We start from the raw sequence: 17,479 nt of genomic DNA, 5'->3' as shown, positions 1-17,479 counted from the left end.
TAAGGATCCAGCCTCGGCCTTTCAGGCTTCTCCCGGCTTCACTACGCCTCACTAGGCCTCTCCAGGCTAATGGTGTCCCACACGGGAACAGGCCTCACGCCTTACACACCTGTCTCAAAACTACCAGGGTTTATATATCTTCCAGTGCACACACAGGACCTGTGCTGATGTCACAGCCATGTGATCAGACCTTCTGTGTGCACAGGACCTGTGCTGATGTCACAGTCATGTGATCAGTCACCTGAGGGGGAGGTACATGGTCAGCCAAAACACACCCTGGACCATTACAGTAATGCCGCAAGCCGCTGCATTACAATAGATAGATGGATAGATAGATAACATTGCAATACAATATATTGGTAAAAGCAAAGCACATATACTAAATGAGAACAGATACTACACTTGATGTTAGCCAAAAGGCCGAGAAGCGATAACCTGAATTGGTTTTGGCGTATGACTGCACCCTGGTTTCAAGAAGGCACCCATTGTAGGGATAGGGAAAAAGACTCCCCTTAGGAAGACATGTTGTTCATCAATAGACATTATAAAACCCACAACTTTACTGCTTGTTGCAGCTGCAGCCCACGCACACATTTTTAATCTGCAAAAGTCTGCCTGTTTTCACACATCCCCCCCCCCCCCCCCCCGCTGTCCCATGCACCTCAAGACAAGGGAATGGGGAGAAGATAACTAATTAGTGAACAAACAAGCAGCGGTCCACCTTCTTCCTAGTCTGCAGGCTCCTTGCAGAGTGAAGCTGACTGCAGCAGCAAAGCCAGATAAAGGCCAGGAGCCCATTATGACACGTGCAATGATGTTCCATTCTTCCATTCTTGCATTATTCCATTGTTCCATTGTCCCATTATCTTGCATTATTCCATTGTTCCATTCACTCATTACATCTATTGCAAGCAATCTATCTGCCTGGATGAAAACCAATAGGATGCTCTGATTGACAGACATAGGTAGCACTTTAAAACAACATCTCAGACAAATCTTTTTTATATCTTTTTTTTCATCCACAGATAGAAAAGTAAAGAAGTCAGTGCTCCACCAGAGGGAGTCAGCATTTCACTAAAGAAATCTTAGCAGCCCCCAAATTTTTTTTAAATGTGTGGTCCTCAGCAACACCCAACTGATGGGACAGTTGAGTTAAAAGAGTAGCAGCTGATAACAAGGCCACTGACTAGGTATATGGTGTGTGTGCAACGGTGTAGCAAAGGACAAATGCATTACTGCAGCTTATCTCAGGAAGGAAGGGATAGATAGATAGATAACATTACAATACAATATATTGGTAAAAGCAAAGCACATATATTAAATGAGAACAGATTTTTTGATTGAGTATATTCTTTTATTAGCACAAGAAATAAGTTAACAGACAGCGTACAGTGCCACAGCCCAGTACACACAGAATTCTACATCATATGTACATAGCATAAGGATACGACGCATTAACTAGACACATCACACCCCTATGCTACACAAAACACTCAATCTGAAAGAAAAAGCATGTCAATCAATACAGTACGACGAACCGTGATAGGGAATGGGGAGTGGGAAAGAGAGGATAGGGAGGGGAAAATCACAGGCCCGAAGCTTTATTGAAAGACAAGACACATAAGAGGAAAGGGTGGGGAGGAAAAGGGGTTTAGTCCTCATCCTCATCCTCCGGACCGTCCACGATGGAATAGTCTCTGAGCAGGCTGTGGATCAGCCTGCGGCAGTCCTGGATGGACATCCTCTCCCTCCTCAAGATGAGCCGGTTCCTGGCGACCCAAACGGCGTCCTTGATCAGTTCATAAAGCGCCAAGCCTCCTGGATGGCTCTGACGGTATGAACCCCAAAGAAGAGTCGGTAAAGAACAAAATGGTGCGATAGGCTCGCCCTGGGGACAGAGTTCCTCAGGTCGTCCTCAAGGGCAGTCAACAGGCACTGTGCAAATCGGCAGTCCCAAAAAGTGTGCAAAGATGTTTCCTCCACGAGGGGGCACCTTGGGCAGTACTGGGTCTTGCACAGGTTCCGGGCATGCATGAATGACCGGACGGGCAGTCCGCCATGAATCGCCATCCACGACAAGTCCTTGTGCCGGTTGATCAGCCTGTCAGATGACACATTTGTCCACACAGTCTCCAGCGTGTCCTGGTGAAGTCCTGTGATGTTCTCCACGTCATCCTTGGCTCTGATGAGCTTGTGCATAGTTTTGGGCTTCCACAAGTCGAGCTTGAGTCCCTCCAGTTGGTGTTCCCCCACAAATCGAACGACGTATCCGTAGAACCATGGCGTCGTCCAGTTGTAGGGGAAGGAGCTGTCCCTCTTGTCCCAGCCGAGTCGCCTCCAAAGAGGAATCAGGAAGAAGCGAGACATGGACCTGCCCGTGAAGCCATTCTTGACGTGGAAAGTCCGGCGGACACAATCACACACAAAAGAGGACAGTAGGAGGGTGGGGATATCTGGAACGCCATTCCCACCCTTGCGAGACTCCTTGTACATGACAGCCCGCCTGACTCTGTCCATCTTGGATCCCCAGACAAAGTGAAACACCGTCCTGGTAATGGCCCTGCACACGGTGACGTGTGGGGGCCAGGCCTGCGCCGTGTACTGCAAAACGGGCAGAACCTCGTTACGTAGGACGAGTGCCTTACCCTCACAAGTGAGGTGTCTGAGGCTCCAGAGTCCGATTCGTTGTTTCACCTTGGCCAAGCGTTCTTGCCAGGACTTGAGGGCCGCTCCTTCCTTCCCGAACCAGACTCCCAGCACCTTGAGGAAATCCGGTTGGATGTTGAAGGGGAAGGGGGCGGAGGAGGCCGGCTGAAAATCTCCGAAGAGCATGGCTTCTGACTTCCTGCATCTGACTTTATCCCCTGAAGCCCGGCCAAACCTCTCACACGTCTGGACGAGGGCGTCGACTGAACCACGATCAGCGCAGAAGACGGTGACGTCGTCCATGTGGAGCGAGCACTTGACCTCGTGTCGTCCCGGACCCGGTGCGGTGATCCCTCTGATCTCTCCATTCTGCCGGATAGCCTCTGCGAAGAGATCTATAACACAAACAAAAAGAAGAGGTGATAGAGGGCAGCCTTGTCTGACCCCAGAGAGAACAGGGAAGGGGTCAGTCTTCCAGCCGTTCACCAACACCGAGCTGTGGATGTCAAAATACATCAGACGGACATACGAACAAAACATGTTACCCAAACCTAACCGGTGCACAGCTCGGCCCATGAACTCGTGGGAAACCCGGTCGAAGGTCTTCTCCTGATCCAAGGAGACCAGCGCCGCTTGTGCGTGGCGTACCTTCATGTACTTGACCGTGTCCCGCACGAGAGCGAGGCTGTCTGCCATGTGACATCCAGGGTTGCCGCAGGTCTGGTCCGGGTGGATGAGCCGTCCGATGACCATCTTCAGTCGTGTCACCGTCGTGTTGCCAGTCAGTGCCAGGGAGCAGTTACAGCCACTACTTAGCCGGCTGTCAGTCATTGCCAGGGAGCAGTTACAGCCACCGCTTAGCCGGCTCTCAGTCAGTGCCAGCGAGCAGTTACAGCCACTGCTTAGCCGGCTGTCAGTCAGTGGCAGGGCGCGGTTACACCTGCTGCTCTGAATGTACTGAATGGTGACTGAAGCCGCGCTTCTATGACTAAAAGTTTGAGGCTGCCAGGAAGAATAAAGTGCATTTCTTCCCGGTAGCCGGGCTTTCAATAAGGCACCCGGCAGCTTCATAAACCTGCAGATTAACCCCATATCTGCAGGTTAAAAGCGTTTAAGGACATAACAGGTTCCCTTTAAAGTATAGAGTGAAAATCACCGGTGGCAGAGCTTCAAGAGAATCTGGGCAGTAAAAGAGAGAGAAACTGGGAAAAGAAAGGAGCGCTACCTGAGCGCAGTAGATAACATCACATTAGGAATTTTGAAAAATAACTATAGAGGCTCACCTATGGGGGTGGTGCAGATGCAGGCACAACTGTAGTGTAGATTTGATAACATTTACAGGGTCTCCACCAACGGTCTGCCGCTCGTCTGAGAGCCGTGGTTGCACATCTTGTCCTGGCTCGACAAGTTGCCTTCACATGGGTTTGTAACAAGAGATTACCAGAGGCGCTCCCGTGGATGATGAAAGAGGTTCCACTGTAAGTACTGTGGGAACTTACAAATGGGCTCGCAGGTGACTGCTCAAAAGCGCATGAGTTCAAAATTAAAAATGTATTTTGGATTAAAAACCACTTAAGAAATGACTGAGAGGCATATAATGGCACAACGCGTTTCTGCTCTCAAGTAGCCTTCATCAGGTGCATGTAGAGCAATACAATATACAAGCTTTAAATACACTGTTTGTATAGTAAAGGGTGGGGCTCGGGTGGGCTCTCCCCCCGTGCATCAAGCTAATCCCCCCCCCCACATCGAGCTAACCTTTATTATGACAAACAGCTGATGTTTTTTCATTTTCACATAAGTAGTATGAACACTTCATCCAACATATACTATTATATGTTATACTAGATGGTGGCCCGATTCTAACGCATCGGGTATTCTAGAATATGTATGCGGCCGACCGGGCGCAACTAATCAGCGAAGCAGTGTTTAAATGGGTTGCGCACTACTTTAAATTAACCCCCCAATGTATCCCCCCGGGGCCCCTAATGAATTTTGTAATTACGTCATGTTGTCAATACTGCTTGTGACAACATCGCTGACCACGCACAGCCAGCATGTAATTCCCTAGTGCCGCTGATCTCCCGACGGCAAGTGTGAAGGGAGGATCGGGGTGCGGCGCCACCTAGGCCGCCGGTCGGGGTACTTCTGCTGCGAGCAGCTGGGAGATGACCGGCTAGCGCTGGTCATCTCCCAGCTGCATCGCCGCTGACCTCCATGTGGCAGATGAGCCGCTAACGGCCGCCATCTTGTTCTGAAATCCCACGTCGCTGATTGGCCGCGGCCGGACCAATCAGCGACGCGGGATTTCCTGGACGGACAGACAGACGGGATAAACCGATTATATAGTAGATATTATATATATCATATGTTATATATTATATATATGTATTTAAAAAATATGACATACAATAAAAAAGCGCACTAATATCCAAAAACAATTTACATACATGTAAAATAATAATTAATAAAATTCTATATAGAAATAAAACTAAGAGAACGACCAAGGAGTAAATGAGATTCCCATAACCCAATATAATATACTAGATGGTGGCCCGATTCTAACGCATCGGGTATTCTAGAATATGTATGCGGCCGACCGGGCGCAATTAGCTGAGCGGTGTTTAAATTTGGCGCCAAAATCGCTGATTGGTAGCGGCCAGCAACCGTGACCAATCAGCAAAGCGGTGTTTAAATTTGGCGGCAATATCGGTGATTGGTCGCGGGCGGCGGCCGCGACCAATCACCGAACTGTGTTAGTGAGGACTGGAGAGCGTGTTTAAATTTGGCGCCAAATTCGCTGATTAGTCGCGACCACAGCTAATCAGCAAAGCGGTGTTTAAATTTGGCACCAATAATGCTGATTGGTCGCGGCCTGCAAACGCGACCAATCAGCAGAGGGGTGTTTAAATTTGGCGCCAAAATCAATGATTGGTCGCGGACGGCGGTCACGACCAATCAGCAGAGCGGGATTTAAATTTGGCGCCAATAATGCTGATTGGTCGCGGACGGCGACCGCGAGCAATCAGCAGAGTGATGCAGAGCGGGGTTTAAATTTGGCGCCAAAATCGCTGATTGGACGCGGCTGGCGGCTGCGACCAATCAGCAGAGCGTTGTTTAAATTTGGCACCAATCTCGCTGATTGGTCGCGGCTGGCGGCGGCGACCCATCAGCAGAGCGGTGTTTAAATTTTGCGCCAAAATCGCTGATTGGTCGCGGCCGGCGGCCTCGACCAATCAGCAGAGCGTTGTTGAAATTTGGCGCCTATCTCGCTGATTGTTTGCGGCTGGTGCGCTCGACCAATCTGCAGAGCGGCGTTTACATTTGCCGCCCATATCGCTGATTGGTCGCGACCGGCCAATCAGGAGAGTGGCGTTTAAATTTGGCGCCAATAATGCTGATTGGTCGCGGCCGGTGACCGCAACCAATCAACAGAGTGGAGTTTACATTTGCTGCCCATATCGCTGATTGGTCGCGGCCAGCCATCGCGACCAATCAGCAGAGCGGGGTTTAAATGTGGCGCCAATAATGCTGATTGGTCGCGGCTGGCGACCGCGACCAATCAGCAGAACGGCGTTTAAATTTTCCTTCCATATCGCTGATTGGTCGCGGGCGTCAACCGCGACCAATCAGCGTCGTATTATTGAGGACCGGGGAGCGGCGCTGCTTGTGCGGCTACTTCCGCTGCGAGAAGCCGGGAGATGAGCGGCTGCTCGCAGCAGAAGCATCCCGACTGGCGGCGCTGCTCCCCGGTCCTCTGTTCACACTTGCCGTCCGGAGATCAGCGGGCCAAGCCGCTGATCTCCCGATGTTAGCTGCATGGAGGTGAGCGGCGCCGCCTGTCGGGGTACTTGTGCTGCCAGCAGCGGGGAGATGAGCGGCTAGCGCCGCTCATCTCCTGGCTGCATCACCGCTGACCTCCGTGCGGCAGATGAGCCGCTAATGGCCGCCATCTTTTTCTGAAATGCCACGTCGTTGATTGGCCGCGGCCGGACCAATGAGCGACGTGGGATTTCCTTGACAGACAGCGGCCGGACCAATGAGCTATGCGGGATTTCCTGGACAGACAGACAGACAGACAGACAGAAAGACAGTCTGACAGACAGACGGGATAAGACAATTATATATATAGATTGGATTAATAAAATAGGTTTCTATAGGAACCATTTCAAATTTTTAGTTCTAAATTTGCATTCCCCGTTACTTCATATTCATTCGTAAATAGATTCATATTCTGTATCATTGACAATTAGATATGTAGAAATGTATATGTGTATAATATAAATATAGGGAAGATTGTATGAAACTAATTATAAAATAAATATAATAAAATGGCGCAACCCCCCCTCAAATACGAGAGCCTTTCTTCTGGTGTAAATTCAATCAATGGGCTATAATTCTATATATTCCATCTGTGACAAATGAACATTACAAAAATGGAATGGTTTTGCTTTATGTAGTATTTTTTTTTAAATAGATTGGATGAAGTGTTCATACAATTTATGTGCAAATGAAAAAACATCAGCTGTTTGCCATAATGAAGTTTAGCTCGATGCAGCGGGAGAGCCCCATTCCTTACTAGACTTGTAGGTAGTGTTGAGCGATACCTTCCGATATCGGGAAATATCGGATTGGATCGGACCGATACCCAAAAAATATCAGATATGACCGATTCCGATACCGGAAACCAATGCAAGTCAATGGGACACAAATATCGGAATGAAAATAAACCCTTTCTTTCCTTGTAGGTTAATTCTACATGAAGGAAAACAAATAAGAATAATGTAGAATGTATTGGGGGAGGTGGAGGAGACATTAAAGGCATAGAGGTTTAGCCCAATCAAATGGAATAGCAGGAATTAATATTTTTTTTAAGACGTTCGGAGTTACAAAGATATTGACTATGTTAAGCTTTTTTATATTTTGTCAGATATTTATGTTTCACTACTTCCATGCTCTTCACCTTCTTTTTTACTTCTCCCACACTTTCTCCTTCATCATCCTCAGCAGCAGCATCTTTTTCATCAACTTCTTCTTCACCTTATTCATCTTCTTCTTCTTCACCTTCTTCCTATTATTCTTTTTTTTTACATTCTTCATATTCTTCTTATTCAACTATTATTCTTCTTCATATTCTACTTCTTCATCTTCTTCATATTCTTCTTCTTCATCATATTCTTATTTGTGACAGGCATTCCTGTAGTTGTTATCTATAAAAGTTTGAAGATTACACCTTCCGTTCTGCCTGTCACAAAAGATTTACAACAGGATTTGTCCGCGTTCAGTTTGGCCTGCAGCAGCAGGTATTTTCCCGGGGCTCCACGAGGAGGAACGGACTCACCCCCATACACTGCTTAGTCTTCTTCTGCTTATAATTTAGATAATATATTTTGCTCTGATTTTTAGTCTTATGCTTAATGTTCTTCTGCTTTTTGTTCTGCAGCTTCTTGTTCTTCTGCTTCTTGGTCTTATGTCTCTTGTTCTTCTGTATCTTGGTGGTTGTCTTCTTGTTCTTTGTCCTCTTGGTCATCTTCTTCAGGGTCATCTTCTTGGTCTTCTTTGGGGTGGTCTTCAGGGTCGTCGTCTTCGGGGTCGTCGTCTTCTTCGGGGTGGTCTTCAGGGTCGTCGTCTTCAGGGTCATCGTCTTCAGGGTCCTCATCTTGTTCGGGGTGGTCTTCAGGGTCGTCGTCTTCAGGGTCGTCGTCTTCGGGGTCGTCGTCTTCTTCGGGGTGGTCTTCAGGGTCGTCGTCAGGGAGATCCAGAGTGATTACCAAAAACCATTTCAAAAAGCTTGAACTTGGAAATGTAGCAGAAGGTACAAGAAGGCTGAGGAACTGCCGATAACCAGCTGACGGTACTGGAACCCGGATGGGTAGCAGAAGGTACAAGAGCCAATGGAACTACCGTGGACCAGCTGATGGTACTGGAACCCGGTTACTAAGCAGGAGGTACATGTGCAGAAAGCACTACCAAGGACCAGCAGACGTTGGTGGAACTCTGATACCGAGAAGGAGGCACCTAAGCCAAAGGCAGTGCCTGGAACCAGCTGATGTTACTGGAACCCAGGGGGACATATTCAAGATTGACTTCCAAAGAACCAGCTAATGGTACTGGAACTCAGATAGGCAGCAGAAGGTACACATGAAAAAAAAAAGTTGCAAGGCCGCGAGCCGGCCGGAGTTACCGAAACCCACAGTCCTACAGGGGGTGCTTGTCCTATTGGCACTATGGAACCAGCCTTCATTGCCAGATCCCGCAGCCCACATAGGAGTCGCCTAAACTGCAGGCACCATAGAGTCGGCTAACCCGACCGCAACACGACAGGACAACGTATTGGAGGCAAAGTGATGTTGACACTACCCGGAAACAGCTGGCGTGCTGGAACCAGGCTGGGCTGGAGGGAGTACCCGTGCCAAAGACACTGCTGGGAAACAGCTGGCAGTGCTGGAACCCAGGGTAAATACTAAAAACAGAGTGGAGCCAGAGGCCTATTTGGAGCAAGTTTAAAATCAGTAGTAGTGTGAATGTGGACAGAGCAGGAGAAATTGCCAGACACACAGCAGGGGATCAGCTGACGTTACTGAACCCCAATAACACTGGAGCAAGTGTTGTCTGTGCAGATGGCACTTCTGAGCAGCAACTGCGGTGTTGGAGCCCAGGGTAAATACTGAAAACAGAGAGGAGCCAGAGGCCTAATTGGAGCAAGTTTAAAATCAGTAGTAGTGTGAATGTGGACAAAGCAGGAGAAATTGCCGGACACACAGCAGGGGATCAGCTGATGTTACTGAACCCCAATAACACTGGAGCAAGTGTTGACTGTGCAGACGGCACTTCTGAGCAGCAACTGGCGGTGTTGGAGCCCAGGGTAAATACTGAAAACAGAGAGGAGCCAAAGACTTATTTGGAGCAAGTTTAAAATCAGTAGTAGTGTGAATGTGGACAGAGCAGGAGAAATTGCCGGACACACAGTAGGGGATCAGCTGACGTTACTGAACCCCAATAACACTGGACCAAGTGTTGACTGTGCAGACGGCACTTCTGAGCAGCAACTGGCGGTGTTGGAGCCCAGGGATTACAGTTCAGGTGGTAGAAACATGAACACAACAGGAGACCTGGATACTGTTGACAACCAATTATTTAATCTGGAAGAGGACTGGCAAATTCATGCGAGATCCAGGCCTTGTTCATTTTCAGAAAAGTAAGCCAGTCAACGTTATCGGAGGATAGTCGGATGCGACGGTCTGTTAGTACACCACCTGCGGCACTAAAGACGCGTTCCGATAACACACTAGCAGCAGGGCAAGCCAGCACCTCCAATGCATACTGGCTAAGCTCTGGCCATGTATCCAGCTTAGAGACCCAAAACTTGAAAAGGGAAGAGCCGTCTGGGAGTACACTGAGAGGGCAAGACATGTAGTCTGTCACCATCTGACAGAAACGTTGCCTCCTGGTGACTGGAGCCGTCTGTGATGGTGTAGACATTTGTGGCGGGGACACAAAACTTTGTCACATTTGGGCCATACTGGTCTTGCCTTGTGCTGAGGCGCTGCTTCTGCTCCCTCTTTGTGCAGAGCTTCCTCCACTGCCTCGACGCACTGAGCTGCTTTGTAAAGCACTAGCAGCACTGCTCTCGGGTGGAATGGAGAACATGATGGAATGCACCAGTGTGTCTTGGTACTCCCGCATTTTACGCTCCCGGTTCAACGGTGTTATGAGGCTTTGCAAGTTGTCCCGGTAGCGAGGATCTAGGAGGGTGGACAGGGGCGTACATAGGAATCATGGGGCCCCATAGCAGAAGTTCTAATTGGGCCCCCCCCCCCCAAAAAAAAAAAGTAAAAATGTAAATAATTGTCGGGGTCACAGAGGAGCAGATCTCACAATCTTCCAGCCTTTACATAGTAATTTTCCTCCTGCTGAAGTCCTAGATCTCTTTTTCATTGCCCATAAAGTGTGATACCAACAAAAGTGTCCCCCAAACACGGTATGATACCCCCATGATGAGTTCCTCCACATGAGCAGTATAATGTCCCTACTGTACCCCACCTGAAATCCCAGGGTAAAGTATGGTGACCACAACACAGTATGATCCCCCAACTGCCCCACACTCCATAGAGTACAAGGCACTCCCCCGTGGTCCTCCACACAGTACAAGGCACTCCCCCGTGGTCCTCCACACAGTACAAGGCACTGCCCCGTGGTCCTCCACACAGTACAAGGCACTCCCCCGTGGTCCTCCACACAGTACAAGGCACTACCCCGTGATCCTTCACACAGTACAAGGCACTCCCCCGTGGTCCTCCACACAGTACAAGGCACTCCCCCGTGGTCCTCCACACAGTACAAGGCACTCCCCCGTGGTCCTCCACACAGTACAAGGCACTCCCCTGTGGTCCTCCACACAGTACAAGGCACTCCCCCGTGGTCCTCCACACAGTACAAGGCACTCCCCCGTGGTCCTCCACACAGTACAAGGCACTCCCCCGTGGTCCTCCACACAGTACAAGGCACTCCCCCGTGGTCCTCCACACAGTACAAGGCACTCCCCCGTGGTCCTCCACACAGTACAAGGCACTCCCCCATGGTCCTCCACACAGTACAAGGCACTCCCCCGTGGTCCTCTACACAGTACAATGCACTCCCCCGTGGTCCTCTACACAGTACAATGCACTCCCCCGTGATCCTCCACACAGTACAATGCACTCCGCCATGGTCCTCCACACAGTAGAAGACACTCCGCCATGGCCCTCCACACAGTAGAAGACACTCCGCCATGGTCCTCCACACAGTAGAAGACACTTGCCATGGTCCTCCACACAGTATAATGCATTCCCCCATGGTCCTGTACGCAGTATAATGCAGCCCCCCATAGGGTAAAATGCTGTCCCAGTCCTTCAGTATTATCAGTACTCACTGATTTATAAATAAATAAATCCATACTTACCGCTCCTCGTTTCCGGCTGCTTCAGTCTCTGCAGCGCGTCTCTGTCATCACCTCAGCAGCTGCCAGCTCCACTGTCTAACACAGCGTGGCGCGTCATCATGCTGCTGCATCAGACGCAGAGGAGGAATGATGGGAGAGGGAGTGTCACATGATGCTCCCTCCTCCAGGTTTTCATGGGCCCCGGGCGAAAGAGTCTCAGTGGCCCCTTTAATACATCCAACAATTCATGATGCACAGATACAGCAGAGAAATTGTAGATATAGATAGAGTACAATGCCAAAAATTTCACTGACTCCTTACATGTCATGAGTGATATCTATTGTAAATTCTACAATAGCTCAGAAACCGGTGAATCCTCACAGCGCACAGTGCAGACCGTACAGTATAGTCCTCCATACAGTGTTATGGCACCACTAAGTCCTCCATACAATATTATGGGCACCACATAGTCCTCCATACAGTATTATGAGCCCCATATAATGCTCCATACAAAATACTGGATCCCATATAATGCACCTTAGAGAATACTGCCTGGTCTCCATGTAATGCCCCATGTAATGCCATACGCAGGCTGGACCCCATGTAATGCCTCATGCCTCCTGGGCCCCACACAGAGCTCCGACAAGCCCACAGCATCCCCCCCAGAGCACCCACAAGCCCGCAGCATCCCCCCCCAGAGCACCCACAAGCCCACAAGCATCCCCCCCAGAGCACCCACAAGCCTGCAGCATCCCCCCCAGGGCCCCACAAGCCCGCAGCATCCCCCCCAGGGCCCCACAAGCTTGCAGCATCCCCCCCAGGGCCCCACAAGCCTGCAGCATCCCCCCCAGGGCCCCACAAGCCCGCAGCATCCCCCCAGGGCCCCACAAGCTTGCAGCATCCCCCCCAGGGCCACACAAACTCGCAGCATCCCCCCCAGGGCCCCACAAGTGCGCAGCATCCCCCCCCCAGAGCCCTATTTACTCCCCTCCCCCACCTTCCACATTGTGTGCAGGACTCCCCCTCCCCCCTCCACATTGTGTGCAGCCAGGGGCCCCCACCTCCACCCACCCTCCACATTGTGTGCAGCCAGGGGCCCCCACCTCCACCCACCCTTCACATTGTGTGCAGCCAGGGCCAGGGGCCTCCACCTCCACCCTCAGGAGTCAGCAAAGTGCAGCGCCAGCACAGTGAGGGGACACATTAAAAAAAAAAATACACACTGCCAGCCCTGCTCACCGTCTCTCTCTCTCTCTCCCCGTCCACACAGAATGGATGTGCACACTCTCATGTGCTGAGTTCCTGTTTCCGGCCCGGGCCCTGCACACTGCTGCTCTCTGGCTGGAAAGCTACGTCAGCCAGGAGGCGTGACGTTCTTATGCAAATCCAGCCAGAGCATTCAGCCGGCAGCAGACCAGGAACCAGGAAGGAAGATTAGAGGAACGTACAGCACTGTCAGCACAGCACAGCCGCCGGACCGCAGTGGCTGTCGCGGGCCCCCTCACCCGCCAGGCCCCATAGCGGTCGCGTGGTCTGCCGCCATTGGCGGTACGCCACTGAGGGTGGACACCCAATAATCAGCCGAGTTGAGAATGTGGGCGATGCGGCGGTCGTTTCTCAGGCACTGCAGCATGAAATCAACCATGTGCTGCAGACTGCCCACTGGCCAAGAAACGCTGTCCCCTGCTTGAGTCGTGATCTCTGCCTACTCTGCATCACCCCACACTCACTCTAGATACTGACTACTAGAGCATTGTGTACCTCCCTTCTCTGGACAGATGTCTTCCTCCTCCATTGACTCCTCCTCATCCTCCTCACAAAGTGTCCCCTGCCTAGCCCTTTGTGAGAAACCACGTTGCGCAGACTGTACAGAAGCAGATGGCATTTGTGACTCCTCATCCTCCACCTCTTCCAAAACCTCCTCCCTTAGTGCTTGCAGTGTTTTTTCAAGCAGGCAGATAAGGGGGATAGTCATGCTGACTAGTGCATCATCTGCACTCACCATCCGCGTGGAATAATCAAAGGCACGCAAAACGTGGCAGATGTCCTTCATAAAGGCCCACTCAGTGGTGGTGAAGTGTGAACGGCGCGCAGTGCGACTTGTTTGCGCCTGTTGCAGCTGGTACTCCATTACTGCTGCCTGCTGCTCACACAACCTCTCCAACATATGTTGAATTCCACCTGGTGGGTAGGTCACATATGATGCGATGCTCCGGAAGGCATAATCGGCGCTGCAGAGCTGCAATGCGCGATCTTGCGATGCTGGAACGCCGCAAGTGAGCGCACTCTATGCGGACCTTGTGCAGCAGTGCATCGTGATCCAGATAGTCCCTTAAAAAACTCTGCATGACCAAGTTGAGCACATGTGCCAGACATGGGATGTGTAGCATCGGCGTCTCTGCCCCGTACTAGGCAGAGACGCCGTCCCTCTCACCTCCCTGCTCCTGGCGCGGCGTCCTCCAGCGCTTCTCTCCCCACTGCTTCCGGCACGCGCTCCTTCCCCGGCAGTGTGCTTAGGGTGCGCGCACTCCCCCTCTCTTAAAGGGACCGCGCGCGTCGTCCTAAGGAGTCCCCGGCCAATTGCCGGAGGACCTCCCATATATTAGACACCTCCTCCAAAATGGAAGTGCCCGAGCAATGTTGTTGCAAAGCCTTTCAACTCTGCTTCAGCCCTCAGGTCCCGTTACCAGTTACCTGGCAGTTACCTGCCAGTCACCTGCCAGTCACCTGCCAGATTCCTGCCTGTTGCTTATCTATCTGCGGTCCGACAGTCTGCCTACCAGCCCTGCCAGTCTGTCTATGGATCAGTCTGCCCGCTCACCTGGGAGCGCTCACCTACTACCTGTCTGCTAGCCTACCTGGAGGCTCCGCCGTCACGTGCTGTGACCACCTGCCTGTCCAGAGACTATTGCCCGCTCACCTGGGAGCGCTCACCTGCTACCTGCCTGTTAGCTTACCTGGAGGCTCCGCCGTCACGTGCTGTGACCACCTGCCTGTCCAGAGACTCTTGCCCGCTCACCTGGGAGCGCTCACCTGCTATCTGCCTGTTAGCCTACCTGGAGGCTCCGCCGTCACGTGCTGTGACCACCTGCCTGTCCAGAGACTCTTGCCCGCTCACCTGGGAGCGCTCACCTGCTATCTGCCTGCTAGCCTACCTGGAGGCTCTGCCGTCACGTGCCGTGACCACCTGCCTGTCCAGAGACTCTTGCCCTCTCACCTGGGAGCGTCCACCTGCTACCTGCCTGCTACCCTACCTGGAGGCTCTGCCGTCACTTGCCGTGACTACCAGCCTGTCAAGAGACTGTCCCCGTCACTTGCCGTGACCTTCTGCCCCTCTACCCAGAGACTGTCCCCGTCACTAGCCGTGACTACCTGCCCGCCTTCCCTGGGAGCCACCCGCTTCCTTACAAGGACTGCCCCCCTGTATAGTTGCTCAGAGGTTCCACCTCCCACACCCGTTACAGGATGTGAGTGAGGTTGCCTAGGCCCAGAGCTGCCACCAGATTTCGGCCATTGTCAGACACTACCATGCCTGGCAGGAGATTCGCTGGCACAAACCACACGTCGCTCTGCTGCTTGATGGCATTCCAGAGCTCCTGCGCTGTTTGGCTTTCATTCCCCAAAGAAATTAATTGCAATATGGCCTGTTGACGTTTGACCACGGCTGTGCTCATATCGGTCGTAACAGGTAACCAACCATTCACGGGTCGATGTGGAGGTAGACCGTGACGGCTCCTGCAGCGCTGATTCAAAGGAACTGGAGTATGAGGAGGAGTCAATGTGTACAAACTAGATTCCTGCAATCCTTGGAGTTGGCAGAAAACATACAGCGCCACTCTCAAGATCTGTACCCGGCTCCACAAGATTTACCCAATGGGCAGTGAGGAAAGATATCGTCCCTGTTACTGGTACACGCATCGGTGGTCAGGTGGACCTTGCTACTGACGGTGTTTTGTAACGCATGTTTAATTCTTCCCTCCACATGCTGTTGCAGGGCAGGGACGGCTTGCCTGTTGAAATAAAAGCGGCTGGGCACGTTGTATTGTGGGACTGCCAATGCCATCAAGTTACGGAAGGTGTCAGTCTCCACCAGCCTGAATGATAGCATTTCAAGGGACAGTAGTTTTGCAATGCCAGCATTAAGAGCCTATGTCCGGGGGTGGTTTGCCGAGTATGGGCGCCTTTTCTCCCATGCCTGTACTAACGATGGCTGTAGACTGGCCTGGGAGTGTGAGGATGACCGGGAACGTGGTGCTGTGGGTGGAGTGACACTGTGTCTCTGTACAACAGTGCCAGAGGTTCTTCCATGGCGATCCTGTGAGGAAGTCGAACCAGCTGTGTGTGAGCTGGAGGAAGAGGCTACAACACGAGCTGAAGAGGTGGTAGGTGGCGCTGTAGGTTGGCCTAGGTCTTCAGTGTGTCTTTGTAATTCCACCACGTGCTTGGTCTGCACATGTTTCCACATATTTGTGGTATTGAGGTTGCTGACACTTTTCCCTCTTTTCACTTTCTGATTACACAGCTTGCATTTGACAAAGCAAATGTCATCTGCAACTGTGTCAAAAAAGGACCAGGCACTGCAAGTCTTGGGAGGGCCCGTTTTGGGTTTTAGAAGAAGCATGCTCCTAATGGGTGCCGAAGTGGAGGCTACAGGCAACCAAGTCTGCCCCTCCCCCCTCTCCCTCCTTTTTTGGCCGTTCGGGGATCCTCTTCCTCAGAGCTGCTCCCACCACCTTCCTGTACCTCACGCCATGATGGGTCAAGGACCTCATCATCTACACTACCCTCTTCAAACAACTCCTGCTCCTGGGTAGTCTCGAGAGCTCAGTATGCACCAGAAAGTGGCACCTGAGTCTCATCATCAGATGCGTACTGAGGTGTGCTGACCATAGGCACTGGCCCACCCGCCTCTTCAGATTCAGAGAGACAAAGTGGTTGCGCATCACTGCATACTACCTCTTCTTCAAATTCTAGAATTCTGCTTGGCTGGCCCCTGCTTTCTAAGGCAAGAGATTCAGAGAACAGAAGTAGAGATGGCTCCTGTCCAGGGCTCTCTGACTGCCTGGGCAATTTGGCAGGTGGTGAAGAGACAGATGGGTGGTCTTCAGTGCTCAGGACCTGAGAGGATCTGGAACTAATTGAAGTCGATGTGTTAGCTGCCATCCGTCCGACAACGGCTTCAATTTGGTCCTCCCACAGCAGTAGGGTACGGCGAGCTCCTACAAAGCTGCGCATAAAGGACTGTTCCCTGGTAAAACTGAGGGATGCTGAGTCACTGGTGCCCGCAGCAGGCACAGAATCCCCACATTCTCTCCCTGCAGAAACTCCACGCCCATGACCACATGCCTTACTCCATGCCTTCATCTTGGTAGACTGATAAAGATAGGCAGAAAAGTAGTAAGGGCTTAGTGTGCTTACACTGTGTTCCAAATTATCATGCAAATAATATTTTCTCAGATTTTCCCAAATTAACTATATGAATTGGATTCATTGTAATTTTCCAGATACTTAACTATTAGAGTACAATTGAAAGGTTTTTGTACAAACTGCCTATGATAACAGTATATTTTTTAAAAAATAAAACACTCAAACCGCACTCAAAATGCATGTTCCAAATTATTATGCACAACAGAGTTTTCAACCTTTTCATTTTAATAAAGAACAAAAAAATGGTCATTTTCAAAATTATAAGCATTAGCAGGTTATTACAAACTGAAATCAAACAGTTTTTAACTCAAAACGTTATTCTAGGTGATGTTACATTTGCACATAGGACCCCTTGTTCGAAAGGAGCTTCTGAACTCTCTCGTCCATTGAATTTGTCAGGTTTTGGATGGTTTCTGCTTCAATTGTTTTGCATGAGGACAGAATACCCTCCCAGAGCTGTTGCTTAGATGTGAACTGCCTCCCGCC

The 17,479-nt window shown here is 50.8% G+C and overlaps 1 non-coding gene across 1 annotated transcript; it reads right to left on the bottom strand.

Moving 5' to 3' along the window:
• Nucleotides 1-244: 244 nt before the first annotated feature.
• On the bottom strand, nucleotides 245-432 carry LOC141173237 (U2 spliceosomal RNA). The gene has a single exon (XR_012252620.1). It is a non-coding gene; the product is annotated as a U2 spliceosomal RNA (small nuclear RNA).
• Between the last annotated feature and the right edge of the window lie 17,047 nt (nucleotides 433-17,479).

The sequence above is a fragment of the Phyllobates terribilis genome, unplaced genomic scaffold (genome assembly GCF_046119375.1).
Source record: "Phyllobates terribilis strain yellow unplaced genomic scaffold, ASM4611937v1 Scaffold_12__6_contigs__length_324123572, whole genome shotgun sequence".
In the NCBI taxonomy this organism is placed as follows: Eukaryota; Metazoa; Chordata; class Amphibia; order Anura; family Dendrobatidae; genus Phyllobates; species Phyllobates terribilis.
The sequence above is the reverse complement of the archived record's forward strand: the minus strand, read 5'-3'. Positions and strand labels throughout refer to the sequence as shown.